Source organism: Lepisosteus platostomus, chromosome 15 (genome assembly GCF_059453375.1).
Source record: "Lepisosteus platostomus isolate fLepPlt1 chromosome 15, fLepPlt1.hap1, whole genome shotgun sequence".
Taxonomy (NCBI): domain Eukaryota; kingdom Metazoa; phylum Chordata; class Actinopteri; order Semionotiformes; family Lepisosteidae; genus Lepisosteus; species Lepisosteus platostomus.
The window spans coordinates 5,165,367-5,185,921 of NC_142625.1; the positions used below are offsets into that span (position 1 = coordinate 5,165,367).

At 41.2% G+C, this 20,555-nt stretch overlaps 1 protein-coding gene and 1 long non-coding RNA gene across 2 annotated transcripts in view; both read left to right on the forward strand.

Annotated features, from left to right (window-relative positions):
* LOC148647728 (uncharacterized) overlaps positions 1 to 4,254 on the forward strand; it is a 492,485-nt gene extending 488,231 nt beyond the window's left edge. Inside the window, exon 2 of the long non-coding RNA XR_015926700.1 lies at positions 3,881 to 4,254. This is a non-coding gene — a long non-coding RNA (uncharacterized LOC148647728). The remainder of the gene's footprint in view (positions 1 to 3,880) is intronic.
* LOC148647740 (uncharacterized) overlaps positions 1 to 20,555 on the forward strand; it is a 273,814-nt gene that overhangs the window by 79,381 nt on the left and 173,878 nt on the right. The gene's annotated exons all lie outside the window — the stretch shown is intronic.

Below are 20,555 nucleotides of genomic sequence, written 5' to 3' on the forward strand. Positions count from 1 at the left end.
GAATCGCCCTGATTGAGCTCAGTGCGTAAGTCCACCCCGGGGCAAAAGCAGCGATGCTGGCGTTCTGGGGATGGTGAATTACTGATCAAGAAAGGGGGTTTTCGAGGTCTCGTTTCTTACCTGTGAACAGTGCGGTGTAAATCCTCTCTAAAGTCTCTGAGAGGTATTTAGATCCGGAGGTAACAGACGCCGTTAGCTGAATGAGTGCAGGAATGCACAGCTTTTTTCCAAGTGAAAACATCCCCCTACTGAATGAGCTGTTACCTAACACACGACAAAAGTAAATCTTAAAGAGACCGAACATGTGCGCTAACTGATGGTTTGAGAAAGTGGTGGAAGGGTCCGTTTAAATATCGGAAAAGTGTAAGTTGACGGAAAAGAAGGAGAAAAATATGGAAAAAGCGGAGTTTTTCAGAGGGAATTTGGGGCGAAGACGCCTGTAAAGAAAGCATATATGAGTATTGATTGGCAAAAGCACAAGCATGTAGCTCCCACCCTGGTGCACGGCCGGCACCAGTGGTGGCAGATACATGACGAAAAAGAAAGAAATTGGGATGTGACTTAAAAGTGTGTTTACGGGGAAAATAAAAACCCGGAAAAAAAATATACTTTACTCACTACGAAAGAGTATAGGAAAAAAAAGCTAGAAGAGGCAGTACAGGAGAATGAGAAACTAAAGAAGGAATTAACTCCTGGTCACGCTGCACTGGTTAATGTGCTCCAGCCGGCGACTAAGTTATGTCCTGCTCTCCCACAGGGGAACAAACAGGCAGGAAACGAAAATAATTGGGATCAATTCCCTCAGTGGCCATATGGAGAATGGAGAAGGGGGGTCTGATTGGGATAACACTTGGTATGAGTGTGATAAAGACTGATCAGGGTCTCCCCTGTTAGAGGGAGGGCGCCCGCAGATCTGTACTCTCACTCGAAGTGGGAAAGGACTTGATGTAGCAGGGGCTGGCGCCGTTGATGACAGTGCCACTCTAACACTGTCTCGCACTCCGTCGAGGGGGTCTGCACTCGTACCTACCTTCCCTGATTTCCCCCATACGATCAAATCCAAAACCGTAAGATATTGACCGGTGGGCTAAAGTACCGCACCCGAAATTAGAAATGCAGCGAACCTGGAGTGCGCTTCAGGAATTAAAAGGATTCATGTAGAAGTAAAACAAGAATACAGCACATTGTATTACGAAGAGAAAAATATATTCTCGATGTGTATGTGTGTCTTATGAATTTGTGTGCCGGCATGTATGTGTGCAACTGTGAGTTTTGGTCTACTAAATGACGGTGTGAGTGTGTTTAGCCAGCGGGACTGGCTAGAGACGTAACTAAAGAGACTTGACGAAAATCAACTTAAGGAGATTGGAAAATATAAGAGCGTCTGAAACGTATAAGTACAGTACAGGTGGACGTAAAAGTAGTTAAACAGTTTTTGTATTATTATAAATTATTATAAATTGTAATTTATACAATTAGTTGCAATAGTGGAAACAATTTGGTTTTATTCAAATGTCTCGAAACCAGACATGCTGAAACGCTGTAGGTTTAGAATCGAGACTGGGGAGAATAACGTCTTGTGAGAAAATCTGTTTACCTAACGATTAGATCCTGTAAATCCCTTGTAGCCTCCCTAAGTCTGTCCCAGTCCAGTGAATAAAAATGTACTGTTAATGGAGTGTTGGTTTCTCTGTTAGGGGATACTGGAGCACTACTGTCCTGCTTGTTTCACTCCTCTGTTCAACAGTGTACTATAGAGCAATGTATATGGGAAGATGGCAGGAGGCCACAGGAGTATTGGGACAGCAAGTTTTACTTGCCGAGTACCAGATTTTAATGGGTGGTTTTATTCCAGATCAATTGGGTTGGAATATTATGCATTACAAAGAATGACTATGCAGAACAGGGTATCACGTGGCTTCAACTGGCTGTGATCACTCAGTATGTTGATGGTATTCTGAGTGCTTCCCCTGATGAGGAAACCCACAAGTCTGAGTTGCTTCAGCTTTAGAGTGTCTAATAGAAGCAGTTATGATAAGGCCCTTTTGTGTCTAGCATTGTGAAATTTTAACAGGGCCTGGGTGCAATGTTTTTTACAGGGTGAGCACAACTCTTAACAGATCTGCTTAAGGGGGGAGTGCAGTACAAGGACAAGATTGCCTTGGTTCCCGCAGCAAAAGCCACCTGTAATAATTTGAAACAAGTTCTCTTACAGGTGCTGAGACTGGAGTTTCCTCAGATGGATCAACCATTCCTTTGTATTATTGCAAGTTGCTGACAGAGGCCACCCAAGGAGCCCGCGAGCAGGTCCTGGAGGCGTGGGGACCACCACCTGAAGGAGGGCACAACCTCATCCCAGGAGAGTGGGTGTGGATCAGGAAATTTCCTTCACAGGTTCTCCAGCCCAGGTGGGACGGACCCTACCAGATCCTGTTGACAACCGAGTCTGCGGTTCGAGTGGAAGGAAAAGATCGCTGGATCCACGCGCCACACTGCCGACGAGCCTCATCCCCATTTACAGACCCAGAATGAAATCATTTCTGTCAATAATGATAATTGTTGCTGTAGAACTATGTTCCGCAGGGATTAATGATCATCTCTCCCACAAAGGAGAACATGGAATTAATTCCTTTTTAGGCCTCTCCTATCTGACAGCTAAGAAAACCAACCAAAGTGCCTGCTGGGTGTGTGCCGCATTACCCAAATATGTACAGGGAGGACTTCCTATGGGAGCCATTACTTGGCGTCGCGAGGAAGTCATAGGCATGATCATTTGGAGGGATAATTTAGGAGATTTTAATATGACAAACTATGGGGGGTTGCCATAACACGACTTTAACCTGCACAACATTACAATATCTACAGGAGCGAGGCTTAGAGCCCACGAGTTTCACAGGCTCTTACGCTCCTAAATATAACAGAAGCCATACACCACCATACCTGACTCTCAATAAGGAACGTGAGGGAAACATATGTTTTCAGCACACTAATTGGTCTGCACTTGGTTGGATGGAGTCGTTGCAACCTTACCAGCGCTGCAAATATATCCACCTCTACCTCCCAAATTCCAGGATGGGATCGGCACACCCCACAATTCGGTATAAGCTTCTTATTTTCAGAGGCATGGGGAGCGCCAAACGGAACATACTTCATTTGTGGAAAACGAGCCTACCCATGGTTGCCAGCCCAGTGGTCTGGCTCATGTTATTTAGGATATGTGGTTCCTCATATCCGTGTTCAAACCCACAGCCCCTTCGGACCTAACCACAGACCACAAAGAAAATTGGCTGATTGGGAATATTATTTAGGTATAATATTTCCACAAGCCGGCATGAACTTTCTGAGTCGAGAATTAATTCAAATGGCCTCGACTTTAGAAGAATTAGCAAATTCTACCTCATCTAGTCTGAAGGCTGTTAATGATGAGATTGTAGCCCTCAGAACAGTGGCCATGCAGAACCGACTAGCTTTAGATTATGTACTGGCGGCCCAAGGAGGAACTTGTGCAGTAATTGGCACTGAATGCTGCACATATATTCCTGATAATTGTGAGCACATCTCAGATCTGGCCCAACACATTTACAATGAGGGACAGAAATATCAGGACTATTATACTGAAAATTGGGGAATTGGACCTTGGGTAAAGTCTGTGTTTGGGGCCTGGGGTGGAACTTTTTTACAGTGTTTATTTGTAGGAATAGTATTGTTTATATGTATAATTGTAATCATCACGTGCACAAAAACATGTATCACATCTTGCTATAACCGTGGAACGTACAATGTCATGGCAATACATACCTGTTCGCCAAGAAAGGAAAGATCTGCCCTGACATTGTATGTATAAAAATAGGCTACACTGACGTATGCCATATTTTATAAGGGGGGAATGAAGAAAGATGTGAAGAGGGGGGTTTGAATTTAATCCTTTCTGTAGGGGGTTTAGACTTCTAAGTCACAAGCTGGGGTTTATGGCAGGAAAGGGGGGTTAACTGATAAGGATTGCAGATGCAAGCTAGGAACCCCCCTGGGTGTAATGTTAAACTGACCATTTGTCCAGAACATCGTAAACTGGCCAAATACCATGAACCCCCCTCTTTACCATCAGACCGAGTGACGTCAGAAACACTTCTTTTCCGTTTCTGAAAAGTTTGTAACAGTACGGGGAACAATACTTCGGTTTTGTTGTTTCTTGCGGGAAACAAGACTTCGGCTTTATTGTTCCTTGCATGCAATAAACTCATCTGTTTTACTTCATCTCGGGATCAAGAACCTTATTTCTTCTGTTACAACAGGTCTATCTAGCTGCACCCTCTGGGAGATCGTGCCCAACCACCGCTGCACTATGTGAGGTGCGCTGGCAGCTGTGAGTTCACATCCTATGGCCATGAGAGTGAGGCGCCAGAGGGGTTGTGTGTGTTTTAGAGAGGGACAGTTTGTTGGGTCTTGGCATGGTGTGTAGTAGGTAGTGTGTGTTTGTGTAACCCAACCTGATGGCGTTAGAAAGAGGACGTCAGGGCTGGAGGCAGACCTGGGAGTCTGAGGCACTGGTTGAGTGTGAAACAGTGATTTAAAGGAGCAGGAGGCTCCATGTTGGGGGGGGGGGGGTCTGGGAGCAAGAGGTTCCTACCAATGAGGAGAATGGGATGAACTTGAGTCTTCGAAGGTACAGGGCCCAGAAGTAACGGATTGTGGAGTCATGTATCCTGTTACCCCGATGAGGAGGTCAGTGTGATCACTGCTTTCGGAGGAGAGAGTGTGTAAGATAAAGGGATGTGACAAGGGAGAGTGGGAGCCTGTCAACACCCAATGTGGTATTAATGTCCCCTGTGGCACCTCAATAGTTGCAGAAAACAGATCAACAGGATTTTTTAGGTTCTTTTATTTTGGGGATATTAGTTTACTATTAATATAATTATTATATTAATGTTAACTAAAAAGCAGTTGAGCCCCCCTTGCCTTCCATTATCTTGGAATATGGGAATATTTTATGGAAACACTTTTTGCAACATAGGGTGCAGATGGTTACCTAAGATTAAAAAAGGCACCATCTGTCAGAAGAGATGTAAAAGAGCAAAACTCTCTGTGGTCATTAGAAATCCCATGGTGATTTTCGAAAAGAGTAGGGGTGTTACCATGGTGTCCTGACCAGATTTAGTCCTTATCGATCAAGGCCTCCTAGTAATAGGAGGTGTGTGGAGAGTGTACTGGCACACTATGGGTGCAGTTGCATCATTCAGGTGGATGCTGCACATTGGTTGTGGTGGAGGGGATCCCCATTACCTGTAAAGCATTGGGAATGGAGTGTCCGGAAAAGTGCTATATAAGTGTAAAGAATGTATTATTATAAATGGCTTGTATTCCTTTTTACATAAAGGCATTTAACATTATTGTAATTCTACTTTACAGAGTAATAGGACACAATTACTCCCACGAGATGGTCATACCATACCAGATCCACCACCATTTATTTGATGCATTAAACACATATGCTGTTTCTGTGATGTACCTGCAATACAGGCGCCGTCTATTTGATTACATGTGTAAGAGCTCTCATTTGCTTTAAATTCCACATAATAAAGTACTGATTTTAAGATGTCCTTTGTAGCAGAAAGATATTGGTAATTTAGTATTAAGATTAATATAATACAACTCTTGTCAATTGTGCTTTAGTTGTTTCAAAATGTGAATCCTTTTTTGTGAGGTTTTTCCATTATTTTGTCCACACCTTATATCTAGTGGTCCAGGGACCACTGACACCAAGTCACAGAGGCGGTGGACCACCTACAGTATGTCTATGTCCGTTTCTTCCCCTGTAAAAATCATCACCCATAAAAGTACTAAAAATAACCAATATTGAATTCAATTTTATGAAAAGTACTACTATTTTTACAAACAAAGCTGTATATTTTGCAAATGTCTTTATTAAAAAGTTAATGTGAAGAATGGAGCTGCTTTTGTTGAGCAATCGGAGAAGTTATATCTGGATGCAAGCTGGACAACTTTAGACTCATGTCTGGAAGCAGATGAAGACACATCAAGCACACCTTCTGCTTCCTTGCACATCACAGTTATCAAGCTGTTGGAATAAGAATTCCAGCACTGCAGGTACGGTTCACAAATTACCTCACTCGCATTTTCACTTCTATTCTGCATCTTACTCGCATTTGTGTTGTCACTATCATCGCTATTTTTGGGTTTCAGAGTCCCAGATTTGAGCCAGTGCTCCATAATAAAGCTTCTGCTTCTTTAAATGACACTTTCAAATTTTATAACTTTCAAACTCAAAGTAAGACATTATCATAATTAATAATTGCTTATTCTTATATAGTTCTTTTCTTCAAGCTCCACCCAAAGCGCTTTACAGGTAATGTAACCACTTGCATCCACCTTATAAGAGAAATTCTTAGAGCAGAAAGTGCCTTTTATTCCCAGCACACCAGGAAAGACACCGGCGCACAAATACAGCGTCACCTGGCTATAACACACTCAGGTTACTTGGGGTACAGGTACTATAAGGTTGCTAAGTGGGTATAAAAGGGTGTAAACGGGGATAACTATTTCCACAACAACTCAACGGCCCACAACAATGTGCAACCGCTCCAGATGGTCAACCCGTGCTGGCCAGTAGCCCTCAGTCCCCCCCTGGGCTCCTCTTCCCATCCTGCCCCTCGCCGCGCACATCTGCCGGGCGCTCTTCGCCCACAACGCCTGGCGAGGGCACCACGATATTCAAAAGGTTTTTTTTGCCTTTTTTTATTAAACGTCTATAATTTACAAATATAACTACAGAGGATCAGAAACAGATACAAGAGGGAAAAAAAAATTAACTGCCAGAGGTAATGAAGTAAATTATGTGATAATATTGTATTTTTTACATATATCATGTTTTCCTTGCTTTATTATTTCTCAATTATTTATAGAATTTAACATGCATGCGAATTATAGAATTAAATTATAGAATTTAACACGTTTCAACATGTATGTGTTTCCTGTATAAAATAAAAATCAGCACACAGTTTTTTACAAAACAAAAAAAACGCTTTTCTTTTTACAACATATTGAGTACCTCTGGCATTCATGAAAAAAAAAAACTAACTCGAAGATTGTCTAAATTATTGAGTTTTTCAAGAACCAGAACTACTGTATAACAGTCCTTAATACACAACTACAACATTCCAAGATAACACTAAATAAACACTAGTATATACTGCTCCAGCAAATGTAATCAAACATAATCATTAACTGAGCAGTCACTGTGAGCGAATCTTCCCGTCCACAGAGGCCCTCACTCCCACAAAGCAGGCTCTCCTCCCCTCTCTTCTGGCAGCTTCAGCCTGGGGCCACAGCTGGATCCTGGTGCTCCTGTCCGTGGCGGACAGGTCCTCTGCAAACCTCAGTTTGTTCTCATTCAAATACTCATTTCCTCTCGCCGCTCGCCACAGCATTTCCCTCGCCGTCCTCTTGGTGAACTGTATTATAATCATTCTGGGGCACACTTGCCCAGACATGTTCGCTCTCCCGAGCCTGTGAACAGTGTCAATGGCCGATATCACGTCCTCCTGGTCCAGCAGGGTCCTTTTACAGATACCCTTCACTGCTACAACAATGTCCTCATCACGTTCCTCCTTAACTCCAAGTCATTTTAAATTCCATCGTCGACGGTATCTGTCTGCATCGTTCGCCTTCAATTCAAGTTCTTTAATTTGTTTTTCTTGTTCAGTATTCACTCGTTTAAGATCTTTTACTTCACTTTTTAAGTCCTCAGCCTCTTTAAACATACAGACCATGGACTTTTTAAGACCTTCAATTCCAACTGTATTAAATCAAATCATTTTCTTCAGCTCACCCATGTTCTGTGCCATCATGTTGAAGATGTTGGTCTGGAGCTCCTCCAGCGTCAGCTCGCCCCTTCCTCTCTTGGCCGCCGGGGTTTTCACAGTTGTGCTGGGCAGGGACTCAGGCTCTTCCTCTGGCAGCTGAGTGCATCTCCAGTACTCTTTCCACGTCCCCTCCAGCTGCTTCACTTTTCTCTTTAGTTGCCATCAATTTTCTTGTAGTGCTATACATATACGATTGGGGTACGATTACAGATTACATACGATTTTTTTTTTTCAATTATAACCGAAGTTTAAACAACTTGTGTTAAGTCCTTATTTTTCTGTAGTCAAAAAAAGCAAAGAAATAACATTCAGGTCATGAAAAACTAAAAAAAACTCCTCAGCCTCTTGCTTAGTGTTTATTCAAAAGTAAGACCCAAACGGTACGAACAATAGTAAGTGCACTCTCGCATATCAAAACGTAAACTGTGTAACCATGCAATCATGACAACTAGTGATGCGCGGGTTGACTCGGGTTCCAAAAAATATATATAACCTGCACCTGCCCAACCCGATCTAAAAATATATATTTTAGATCGGGTTGGGCAGGTGCAGGTTAAAAAAAGCCGACCCGTGCATCACTAACGACAACAGACTGCTGCAGGGCGGCAAGGACACTGCCGCCAAACTGACTGTCTCGTTTTCAGCGTGTGACATTTCATTCATGGGGCATAAAACTGAAACACTGAAGCCACAGGCGCGGATGGGGAGACTGTAGAGGCGAGGTGGTCCGCCATAACTCATGCTTCATTCAAACACCAAGGCAACAGAAGGGTACAGCCAAGGAGAAAGAATGGAAACTCTGCCCTTTCGGCAGACCCTCAAGCCAGCTAAGCCTACGACTAGACTGGTGCTCGCCCGATTACTGACACACACAGTCCTCTTAACTCCTGGTGAAACTCCGATACCTAGAACCAACACAAGTTCCTCCTCCCACTTTTTACAGCTTGCAGTTCTTAACAGTGCTCCTAGGGGGAGCCCCTTCATAGCAGACGCTACAATATTATTTCTTCTCACTCAAACTTAAACAGCGCAGACTTGTTTTAAGAAAAATTCTTAGGTCAGCCCGCAGACCACCAGTGGTCCGAGGAGCGCGGGCCAGGTGGTCCACACTTTGAGAACCACTGCTCTAAAGCACACTAAATAGTGATGTAGAGCTGCAGTATATGAGCAAATAATAGAACTAATAGAACTTTAATGTCTTTCTCTGTCTTTTGAAGACTTTTGAAATTTGAAGTCTGAACACCGCAGAAGGGATAAAAGAGGTGGAATTAGATGCCAGCTGCCCCAGAAATTGATTTAAACTCTTGCATTGATTTGCACATGACATTCAATTTAATAATAATGGCAATATGTTTGGAAAGTTTAATCCTAGGAGAGGTGATTACGGATTGCATTACTTCATTACTTACTAACTATCCCAGGAGATTAAATTAAATATTTAATCTCATTATGAGCAACTGCAGACTCCTCCATGAGCTGCCAGATGAGAACAGATATAAATACTACACAGAGGGAAACCCTGAGCTCTGAGGAACATGACTGCGCTAATGCCTTGCCTGAATACATCACAAGAGACTTAGTTTCAAGATTCAGATGTTCATAATATTGACCGACTCATCATCAGACTCAATTCATATAACACCATTGATCAAGTCTACTGTATATCACTGAGCACTATGATCCAAAACGTACTTATTGCATCACCTCACACCTCATGAGGACGCTGGAAATTGTTAGCTATTTTGTGTTGCATTGGATACAACCAGAAAAACAGATGTACTGTTAAAGACCTTCTCCAATCCTCCTTCTTACAGGTTTTTAATGTCCGACAGTCACATCTCTTGGTGGTGATGACTTAGTGCAACAAAGAGAACTCCAAGTTAAAACCACAGAGAGAGGGTTTGCCAGGATCAGATGGGACAACCTGTCCACTGAAGATTTTAACAGCTGGGTGTGGGTGGGGCTGTCCCAAAATGACAGACATCCTGACAGTAACTACCTATCTAGATTGGACTAGATCAGTGGAAGACAATCGGGCTCCTATGAAACCTCAGTTCCTCTGAACCATGGCCTGCAAGCGAGGCTGTTCAGAGAACTCAGAGGAACTTTGCAGAGGACTGGAGTTTGATGATTCCTATAAAACTGCTGAGCCAGGCTACAAGGCCACATTTTATGATTCACGGGCAGGTTTATATTCCTCTCATTATGAAGTAACGTGGAATGCAAACTATGCAAACCATGGAGTTGGACACTTGAAGAAAGAGACACACCTGTCTGCCTCTGGGGATCTGCCGAGTATGATGTGTATGTGTAGAATTATGGCAACAAACACAGAATTTGTGTTTGTTGCCCTGGTGTGCAAGCCCTTTTCTTCATTGATAAAACAACCCCTGGGAGTGCTGAGAGACAGACAGCAAGAGGGACAAACAGAAGTTTGCAGAGAGACCATCCACAAGGCATACATACATACAAATATATTTTCTGTATCATGAGATTATTGTTGTTTCATTGGTGCTCTATTTGTAAATGAAATGAACAAAGGCTGAGAATCCAAAGAAATGCAAGCAAAAATATCAAGATATATCCATACAATATCTTCTCTTATACTACTCCTGTGCACACTGATTCAACTTTACTGTCTAAACTAATTAGAGCCTATACAATTAAATTCTTACATTGTTAATTGCAATTACAATTACAGTTAATCACCTCAAAAGTTGAAGGTGAATCCCAGCTATTAAAGACTTACACCAGACTGAGTTTGAAAGACTGAATGTATTATAATGTATTTAACCGCATGCTTAGATATCACAGACACTCATGGATTTGTACTCAGCAACAATCACAGTCTCATAATACATGAATACAGTGTGACACAGACTTAAACTCTCCATCATTTGATCTCTTTTGCATTTGTTCTGTGCGGAATCCATCTTAAAAAGAGAGAAGTAGGTTCAGCCTAAAGCCATGGAACTGCAGTACTGGAGGGGACTAGTAGGGGGAGCCACAGGAGAACAATTATAGTCAAAGTGGGGAGAGGTGCTCCTTCTCAGAATAAGGGAAGATGACAACCAGCTTGTGGCCTTCTGTCCTTCATTTTTCTTAATTTGATCGATAAGTAGTTGTTAACATAATAACATTAATCTTTTTTTTGGTGGATGCTACACTGGTGGAGGGGAGTCCCCATTACCTGTAAAGCGCTTTGAGTGGAGTGTCCAGAAAAGCGCTATATAAGTGTGAGGGAATGTTATAAATTTTATGAAAACTGACAAACTGCTTATCTTTTAGTTTTCTAACTGCTTATAACATTGGCAAGTGGGAACATACAAGGGGGCATCTATAGGTCAGTGGAAAAGTACAGCTCATGTCTTAAATATAGTAAAAAGGGAAGTAGAATGTCTTGTTTTGTAAATGTAAGCAATAACTAAAGTCTCAATAAGGAGTTGTTTTCCGTTATCCAAGCTTGACTAAGAACTAATGGTTCGTTTTAGGGATTAGGTAATCTATGTTAGAGGTAGGAAGTTTGTCTGTTACTCTCTATAGCGCTGAGGAACATCTTTCGGGGAGACTAGCTTTTACAAGCTGATCTCCTGTATGTATACCAATAAACAGCTCTTCTTTCACCAACACCCGGACTCAGACATTTTAATGTTTCTACAAGTGTAAGCACTTATTAATATTATTGACTGCTATTTAACAGCCAAGCATTCAAGAGACCGAAATGTTCTCCTTTAGATCCCCTATCCCAGTCTATTAGTGTTGGAAATGAAGTCTTGTTTGCAGTGTCACTTAAATGCTTTGATGCCAACTCCATGTGGGATTTAACATGGGTTTGACACTCAGCCATACAGGCCAGCTTTGTGGAGTGGAGTGATATTGTTTACTTCTGGACATTTTCTCACTTCTCAGCCACTGGCCTCCCTAACCAGTTTCTTCTTTTCAGCTGGTCAGATTGGAAGAACTGGTATGTCACATCTTCCTCTTCTTAATGACTACATGACTGTGCTCGATATTCAGTGCCTTTAATTTTTTTTAGAACCTTTGTCCTTATCTATGCATTTTAACAATTTTATCCCTTGTAATTTCTTGTTTTGAAAGCTTCTTGGTCTTCATGGGTCCGTCAATCGTAGCAAGCAAAAGGTAGACTTAGACACAAACACGCGCACACATACACTCACACTGACGCCAACTTTTCTAGAAGGCAATTAACATACCAGCATGTCTTTGGACATACTGGCAATGTGGGTCACAAATGGGAAATGCAAATAAATTCAGGGAGAGATCTAGGATTTGTGGTCAAGAGAACAAGCCAGAATCAAGCCAGGAAAATACAAAACAAGAGAGTTTTCAAAGCCCAGAGAGTATAGTACAAAGGAAGGGAATAAAGAGGTTGGGAATACAAATCTATATTGGAGCCCAAAGCAAAGTCTGAGCAGCACTTAAATATCCCTGAATCACCTGCAGCAACAAGATGGTAGCTGCCTCCAGGTGATGTAGGTCTCTTGTCAGTTGGTGTCCATGGCAACCGGTGCCGAGTGACAGGTGGATGAGGTGGCATTGACTCGCCAATACTAGCTTTCCCCATACACCTGGAAAAAACATGGATTTTCCTTGCCAAAAGCTGATATCCATGTTCTCTTTTGTCCTTATACCATTTGTCATATCCGTGTATTAGTTTAAACAACAATACAAACCACAAGCCCCTTAAATAGCCCAAAAAAACGTATTAATGCCTAACAAGATAGAGGTTGGTGACTTAATAGTGACTGGGACATTGTTTATTCACAGACATTTTGTCACATCTCAGCCATTGGCCAGTTTCCTCTTTGCCTGCCTGGTCAGATTTGGAGGACAGGTACTGTATGTCACACTTTCCACTTCTGAATGATCACCTTTGCAGTGTTCAAAAGAATATTCAGTGTCTTCAAAACTCTTTTGCACCTTTGTCCTGAATTATGCCTTTTGACATGGTAGGTTTGAAAGCTCCATGGATTCTTTGGTTGACATTAAGATTGAAATTCTCCACCTGAACCAGGGACTTTACAGAAAGAGGTGTGCTGTATTTTGGAGTTATGTGAACACTATTATTGCAAACCGAGGCAATTCAACTGTCTGTGTGACTTGTCAACATAATTTTCTGAAAGTGTACTAATTTAGGATTTAAACTGCAAATTTCAAATGTATTCTGTGCTTTGTGTTTCCAAGAAGGTTTGTATAATTATTGATGAGTGTATCCTGTTAGCCCGGATCGTGGTCACCGGTGACCACGCCTGTCTCCCCAGATGCCACTTTTTTTTAAAAGATAAACTCAAGATAAACAACGTTTTTTTCAAACCGCTCCACACATTTTCTCACATGCACGTATTCTCCAATATCATCACAGCAAAACCATAAAGATATGACAGTATTATGCAATAAACCAATAAATTAATGAACAAGCAGAATCCCAATAAAAACACCCGGCCACCCGGCCAGCACAGCATGTCAATATCATACATTTTTACCAACAAAACCGCAAAAGCAAAAACCAGTAAATATATATATATATCCCATGTTTTTACCTTATTCTGAAGCATGATATATATCCAAAATAACCCAGACTATCTTATCTCCAGACCTGGAGACTTTTGAACGTTATTGACTTTGTAGTAAATGTTTGAAGAACGACCGCAAGAAATAAGGCGATCTGATTGGTAAAAAGGTCTGTCATTCATTGTCAACTGTCATTTTCAGCCATTCAGAGCCCTTAAGGGGTAAGACTTCCTCTAGAAGGCTCGAGCTGCATTCCGCCTGCCTTTTTGCTGTCAATCATTGACTCAGAAGGGGTAATCAATCAGTTTTTTTATCAGTTTCTTATCAGTGCTCCTTTTTTTCACACCAGAAGGCAACTCTGAGTTTTTTTTCATTGCGTAACAGCAGATAAAGGCTCTCTAGCAGTGTCTAAAGGTTTTTTATAGCAATTGCAATGGTTTTTATTCTTATTATTTTCAATATTTTTATGATTGTTTATCATAGGCGTGAAATTTCATTCCAGGTCCAGTCTTCACAAAACATGATGTAGAATTTTTTCTAATTGATCAATTTGTTTTTTTATCCAAGATTTTTATCCAAGCTAGTAGTCACCTAGAACAAGGTTTTCAAATCCCAGGCCCTTGACACACATATAGTTGAAAAATCTGACCTCTGAAGACCCACAAAACATGTTCGCCAGCTGTTTTTGTTTTTTTTTTCATATGTTTGTCTGCTGAATGGACACATTAAGAAATATAAGAAATTTGACAAAGTGTCTTTTCTATGCCAATGGAACAGTCAACAGTCAACAGCCAAAAATATCCCAGCTGTCTGAAATGATGACTTTCAGTTACATGTATCTTTCAGTCTGTTGCAGATAGACCCAGAGCAATTTCAGCTCCTTCCCCTGGCCCTAGAACTGCACCAGGAGAGGTGCTACTGCATGTTGTCAGTCAATGCAGAGACTGAGAGCTGTGCTCCAGTTCAGTGCACAATGACAGCCACAAGCAAGAGACAGATTAATATGAATTAGAGATTAGAATCCACATTTCCCAGCAACCAGCAACTTTGTCTTTTTCCACTTAGTGGAATATCACAGCAATATGAACAAACACCTAAAATGAACATTTCTGAAGGTTAGGATGTTTCACTCCAAACTGAATAGGATCTAACTGGGTCAAAAATGTCAAGTCAGGACATTCAGGAAGGATGCTATCAGTACTAAGATATTTAGACCTCTGTACAGTTGCCTGGGTTGGACAAGGCAGGTAAATTAAGAGACACTTTTCCCTGTCACCCTGATGGTCTGAACTCTATACTTTACATTAAAAAAGATTAAAATGTACTATATGTCTGCATGGGGCAATACTGTAACACATCTAAATAAAACAGTAATACAGTACATATCAGCAACATCCACCATCCAGACTGTTGTTACATACTGTCCACAGGAGGTAGACAAAGACAACAACTGGTATTGCTTTGGGCTTTATAGATTAAAATAGATTCATCTGAGTGATATAGTTATTTGAAACAACTTATTAAAATAATAAGAGCAGAATTCTCAAAGCATATGGTGCAGTTTTGCACCTGTTGCTTTCTCAAGACTCCTCAGCCCTGACACATCAACTCTGTAATATCCTCTGTGGCTCAAGGAAGGAGCTATTAGTGATGCTGGTAAACATGGAATCTAATGTCTAAACACTAGTCACTTTTTTACCTGTGTGTTGTACCAGTGTCTCTCAACAAACACTTGTATTACGCTGATATCAAATAACCTGCATTCATTTTTGATGGAAAACACAGAGTAGTGCCACATCTTAGTGCAATTCTGGGGTTAGAAGCATGAGCTGAGATTTCCCTGGTTCTCTCTGCCACAGAACAAAACAGACTCGTATAACTGCAACACATCACTGCACAATACCGGGTTATTTTTGGCTGTTGACTGTTTTAATTTGCATAGAAAAGACACTTTGCATTGGCAGCACATGCTTCAGTGCTCTGGGAGTGTTTATAGCCCTGTGAGTTAAACACTTCATGACTGAGAGCTGCCCATTAAAGAAACAGAACCCACAGCAACAATGACTTTCATCACCATCTTCATCTGGACACTCCTCATCACTGCTCAGGGTAGGAATGTAAAATTCAGCTACATATTTACTTAAGTGTATTTGCTTTGTAGCGGCAATGCTTGTTAATAAGACAGAATTAAGTGTTGGTATGCTCCTAAAGGAGACCCCATCTCACCCTCCATCTCTGTGGTGCAGCCACAGAGAAAGAATTCATGCAGGCTGATTTAAGATGTTTTCTTTTGATAAGAAACAAGCTCCCAGACAGGGATGCAATTAGCTAAGCCTGGCTATCATGATCAATGGTCATCCATTGGCGCCTATCAGTCTAGGGAGTGCCGAATGGACATCTGGACTGCATTCCTAAGTGTCAAGAGTAAGTGACTTATATCTCACCTTGACCAACCAATCAGGGACTGGCAGGGCGTGGTAATACCACGTGGGTCTCCAATGCCCGCCAAACTCTCAACCAATCAGCACACATCTGGATCTTGATCAAAAAGGGAGCGCAAGCTCAGTTCTGGGCTCTCCTTGGCCATTTTGGCGCATCCTCAGAGACAATCACGTGACAACTGTTGTTGTCTGCAAAAGGACTTGGACTTTGTTCTAAGAGCAAGGCCGAGGATCCCGTACGTACTCAGAATTCTCCAACGTGAATGCTCCGCTTGATCAATGGCAGCCTACAGTTGGACCCTCGTCGACAACCTGAATAGCTTATTCAGAAGCAGCGCTGGACCGGGAACGAACCAGCTTCTTCCCAGGCAAAAGAGTGACTTGTGAGGACTCGCGGTCACACTCTGTGCATAGAGACTTTCTACTAGCCAGCCGGACTGCTGGTAGATCCCCTCGGAGCAACGACTGCCCTGCGCGCCGCAGTTAGATTCCTCCGCCCGTCCTACTCCGAGCTGCACCTTGACTGGTTGGCCGGTAGCCAGAGGACGCCGGGACAACGCCCATTGGACAACCGCTGGAACAGAGGCTGCAACAGAGCCTGTCAGCTGGTTTGGTGTTCGTGCCGGGAAATTCCAAATCCATACACAGTGGATAAGTAAACCCCATGTTCTACATTGCGTCTCGAGAATTCAATTGTACCTCAACACAAGTTGTTATCAATTTAATTCATGAGTAATGTATTTACTTCCGAGTTTAGAGTAACAGTGGGTAATAACACTGATTAGCGATTTGGTAACCGAATGATATATATTGACATATATTCTCTGTTGTGTATCTCTTTGTGTTTGCATCTCTTCGAGATTATATACCTTGTATATTGATAACCCTCACAGTAAGGTCTGCTGCTCGTATCCAGGCAGACTAGTATATGTTTGGTGCACAGTTTATATTAATAAATGTATCTTGTGTATTGAACCCGTGTGTGTGCGTTGTTAGTTGTTCTGACGATTGATTTTCTAAAAGCCCCAACAAACAACCTCGTGATTACTGCTACAATTAATAATTGTCTCAGTAAACCCATCAAACCACTACATTTAATGGCGTCCCTGTGCGGGCGAGTTTAGAATGAAATGAGAATCAATCGCACAGAATAACTGATATTTCTGTGAGTTCAAGTTCAGCACAGCACCGCGGCTTCTATACGCGAATACCGGGTGTGCTGATAACTGCGTAAAGAAATCCCCCTGTTTTCTAGCGTTTAGTGTAACGCGTGCTGATTGGAAATCCATCTGCTCGGGTGTTTAGATTCCATACTGTATTTTGGTAAAAGGAAAAAAAAGTAATACTCTTAAAGTTTCTCTGACGTAATGACAATGGCTGCTAAAATGTCTGAAGTGGAGTCGCTTATAAGTACTATTTCTAGCGACGACAATCCTGGTTACTGGAGCGGTATCGAAAAGTTGAACTTTGATGATATTGAGAAGCTGCAAGTAGATTTAGTAGCTAAGGTAACGAACCAGCTTAACACAGGAGGGTCCGTGAACGCAGTTCAGGTCCTATCGAGTTTCGCCTTAAATCTAGCTAAACAGCTGGAACTGTCTTTGTCCGAGCTGACAAAGTTTCAAAAGCTTCAGGGAAAGCTAGAAAGATATAAGGCGGAGCGAGTTGAGTTGTTGGATATAATCAGAGAAAAGAGAGTGAAAAATGAGGAAAGTGAAGACAGACTCAGGGAAGTTCTAGGTAAATTAGATGACTTGTCTGCTAGAGAAACTGAGGTACAGATGCAGCCATTCAAAATGGGTGAGGTATTTCGCGGCATACCCCGGTGGGCGTGTCGCGGTATCACGCAGTTCACGTGTGTCACGTGGCTAACTATCCGGCGTCGCCTTGTAAAACCGCCAGGGGGAGCTTAACCTCTCATGTACAGCATTTGAGCCTTTAATTTTGAACTGTGTATTACAGCATGTTAATCATCAGTCATTAAAATGTTGGTATATTTTATGAAAGCAAGATTGCTCAGTTGGACAAAAGTACACAACCTACCTTTATCAGAAATATTTATGCATCAAAGCCTTTACTGAAGATATTACTAATAGTATTAATAATGGATGACTTTGGACAAGCTGTATACTCAAAGTATAATTTCTTTAGCACATTTGTACAAGCACTTGGAATCTGTCCAAGCCATACTTTGTCAGGCATTTTGTTTTACTTCAACGGGCATAAAAACTTCCTTGCTTTTAACAGGGCGTTTCATAATTTCTAACCACGAAAATGATTTAAAATGCGACACTTATCATTCAACTAGAGCTTAAAATATCACAAGGATCCTCAAAAGCACACCAAAGAGTGTATTAAAAGACACTTGTATTTATCAACGCTTTCTTTTCCGTATACAGATTTTATGGAACCACTTCAGAGGGGTGTCAGCCAGTTAGATTCCAGGAATCGGCACTTTAAAGGAAAAATACACACCGGTATTCCATTTCTCCCTAACGATTTTAAGCATCAAAGTATTTACCTAGCATGTGAAATAGCGTGTGAAAAAGTGGTAGTTTTAAGCTTTTCTGCTAATATAATATGGAATCGCGTATCTAAAGAATTTAATAACGGTATTCGTGTGCTGTGACAGGGCTGTGTAGGGCTGTTTCGCCTGCCTGTTCATGCGAGCTGTCTTGTAGCCTACTGGTCTACGTGTGTAACTACCAACTGGCAGGTTGTGTGTTCGAATCCAGCTGGTGCTGGACTTTTCTTTTAACAAACATTTCTTCGAAAAAATAGAATAGCGATATTATGGACAATCAATTGACTTTTATATTTCAAAATATCGCAACATGATCGATTCTAAGTCATTTTTGACAACGGTCCCTGCTTCTGCTTCCTGCTTCTATTGTGTGTGTGTGCAACAGAGTAAATTTTAATAGAGAAATGGAGGCTGGACAGTATGCGTTACAATATAAACATTTATATTGATTTAAATCGTGTTCTGATTTAAATCGCAAACGCGTGTTTAATTATATGTGTTTTTTAATCATAATCAGGCTAATGCAACATAAATTGATACAGTATCTTTGTCTTCTAAGTATCTTAATAAACTTTCAGCATAGCTTTCTACCCGTCAAGATTTATATTTCTTGGGATTTTGGGATCAAACGTGGAAGGATTAGATTATAATCGTTTTTATTTGTCAAATACATGATTGTATTTCTGAATGTTATGTGACACCTACAGTAGTTCACTGCTTTAAATACATCGAATTAAGAAAGTTATGTGTAGCACTTTAGATCTTTTTTCTGAACCAGGGAAAATCTGATCATGTTTCTCTATAACAATAATAAAAAAACTTTATTTTACATATCGCCTTTAAAAGTGGCATCTCAAAGCAATACAGTAGATCGAAAAACAGTTAAAAGGGACCAAATTAAATACCAGACAATCGCAAACGCGTTTTCAATAAAATTAATTTATTCATTCAGCAGTTTGTGAGAGGGACATCCAGCAGAGAGAGACACACACACCGGTTTTCATTGACAAAATTGTTTTTTTTCAATTCCTCTTGTCTAACAGGAATGTTTTGTTTGTGGACAGACTGTTAGACAAGAGGAAAAGACCGCCTCCTCCTACGAAGCATTAATCGCGTATCTAAGGAAAATTGCAGTATACCTTTGTTCATGCACATCATTATACAGTATCTCAATTTGTATTTCGATAAAAAAAATCGTTTGCCCAGCCACTACTGCTGTTATTGTTTTTATCCTGTAAAGCGTTTCCTTTTTCTGCGTTTTCCATTTCCTTTTTCTGATCACTCGCTTTCTGGATACACATCTCACCTGTCCTGTTCTTTGTTTTCCTGGTTTGCTGATTATGCCTGCTGCGGTCCACTCCTACCCTCACACCTAAAGAATACTATTTTAAATTTCTTGGCGCAGTTCATTAACCCTTGTATGTGCTGTCCGCGCCCAAAATGCAATTTAAAAAAAGTCAAAAACCGCGCTCAAAATGCAATTTAGAGCTTAATAAGACACTTCACAGGCAAAATTAAAGACAAAATTAAAGACGATTAAAATCTGTAATCTTTCCACTTGTACTGTGAGTCATCGGAAAGTTTCTGCTTTGTGTAAGGATGGTGAGAAAGCTGTGCTCAATGTATTTAAGGGACTTAAAAGTAAAAGGAGATGCTTCATATTGCTTGACTAATTTTAAAAACTAAGTTATAAATGCAGACGCTCCCTCGGTGCCGCGCCGGGTGTAAATATCAAAGTATACATTCCCAACAAGAATTGTACCCATCTGTCATGCAAATAAAACACCTTGAATTGAATTGAATTGAGGGAGAGAGGGGGTAGGGGGACAGATACTGTAGACAGGACTCAAGGCAAATAAGATACTTATGGGTACGCAGGCATTCACGACAGCAACATACGAAACGTTTGCACGTACTGTATAGTTAAGTTATTACTTGGTTTTCAAAGTGCAATGAAATACAATATTGTTGTTGCTGCTGTTCTGGTTGTTTTTATCCCGTAAAGCGTTTTGAGAAGCCACCTTTAAAGGCGATATATACTGTAAAACCGCTGATTCTTATGGAATGTGTTCCGCAGGAGATTCAAATTTTTATTTATTTATTTTTTAATCGCGTATCTATGGAAATCTCAGTATAACTTTGTTCATGAACAAACAGTGGCATGTTACATTATCATTA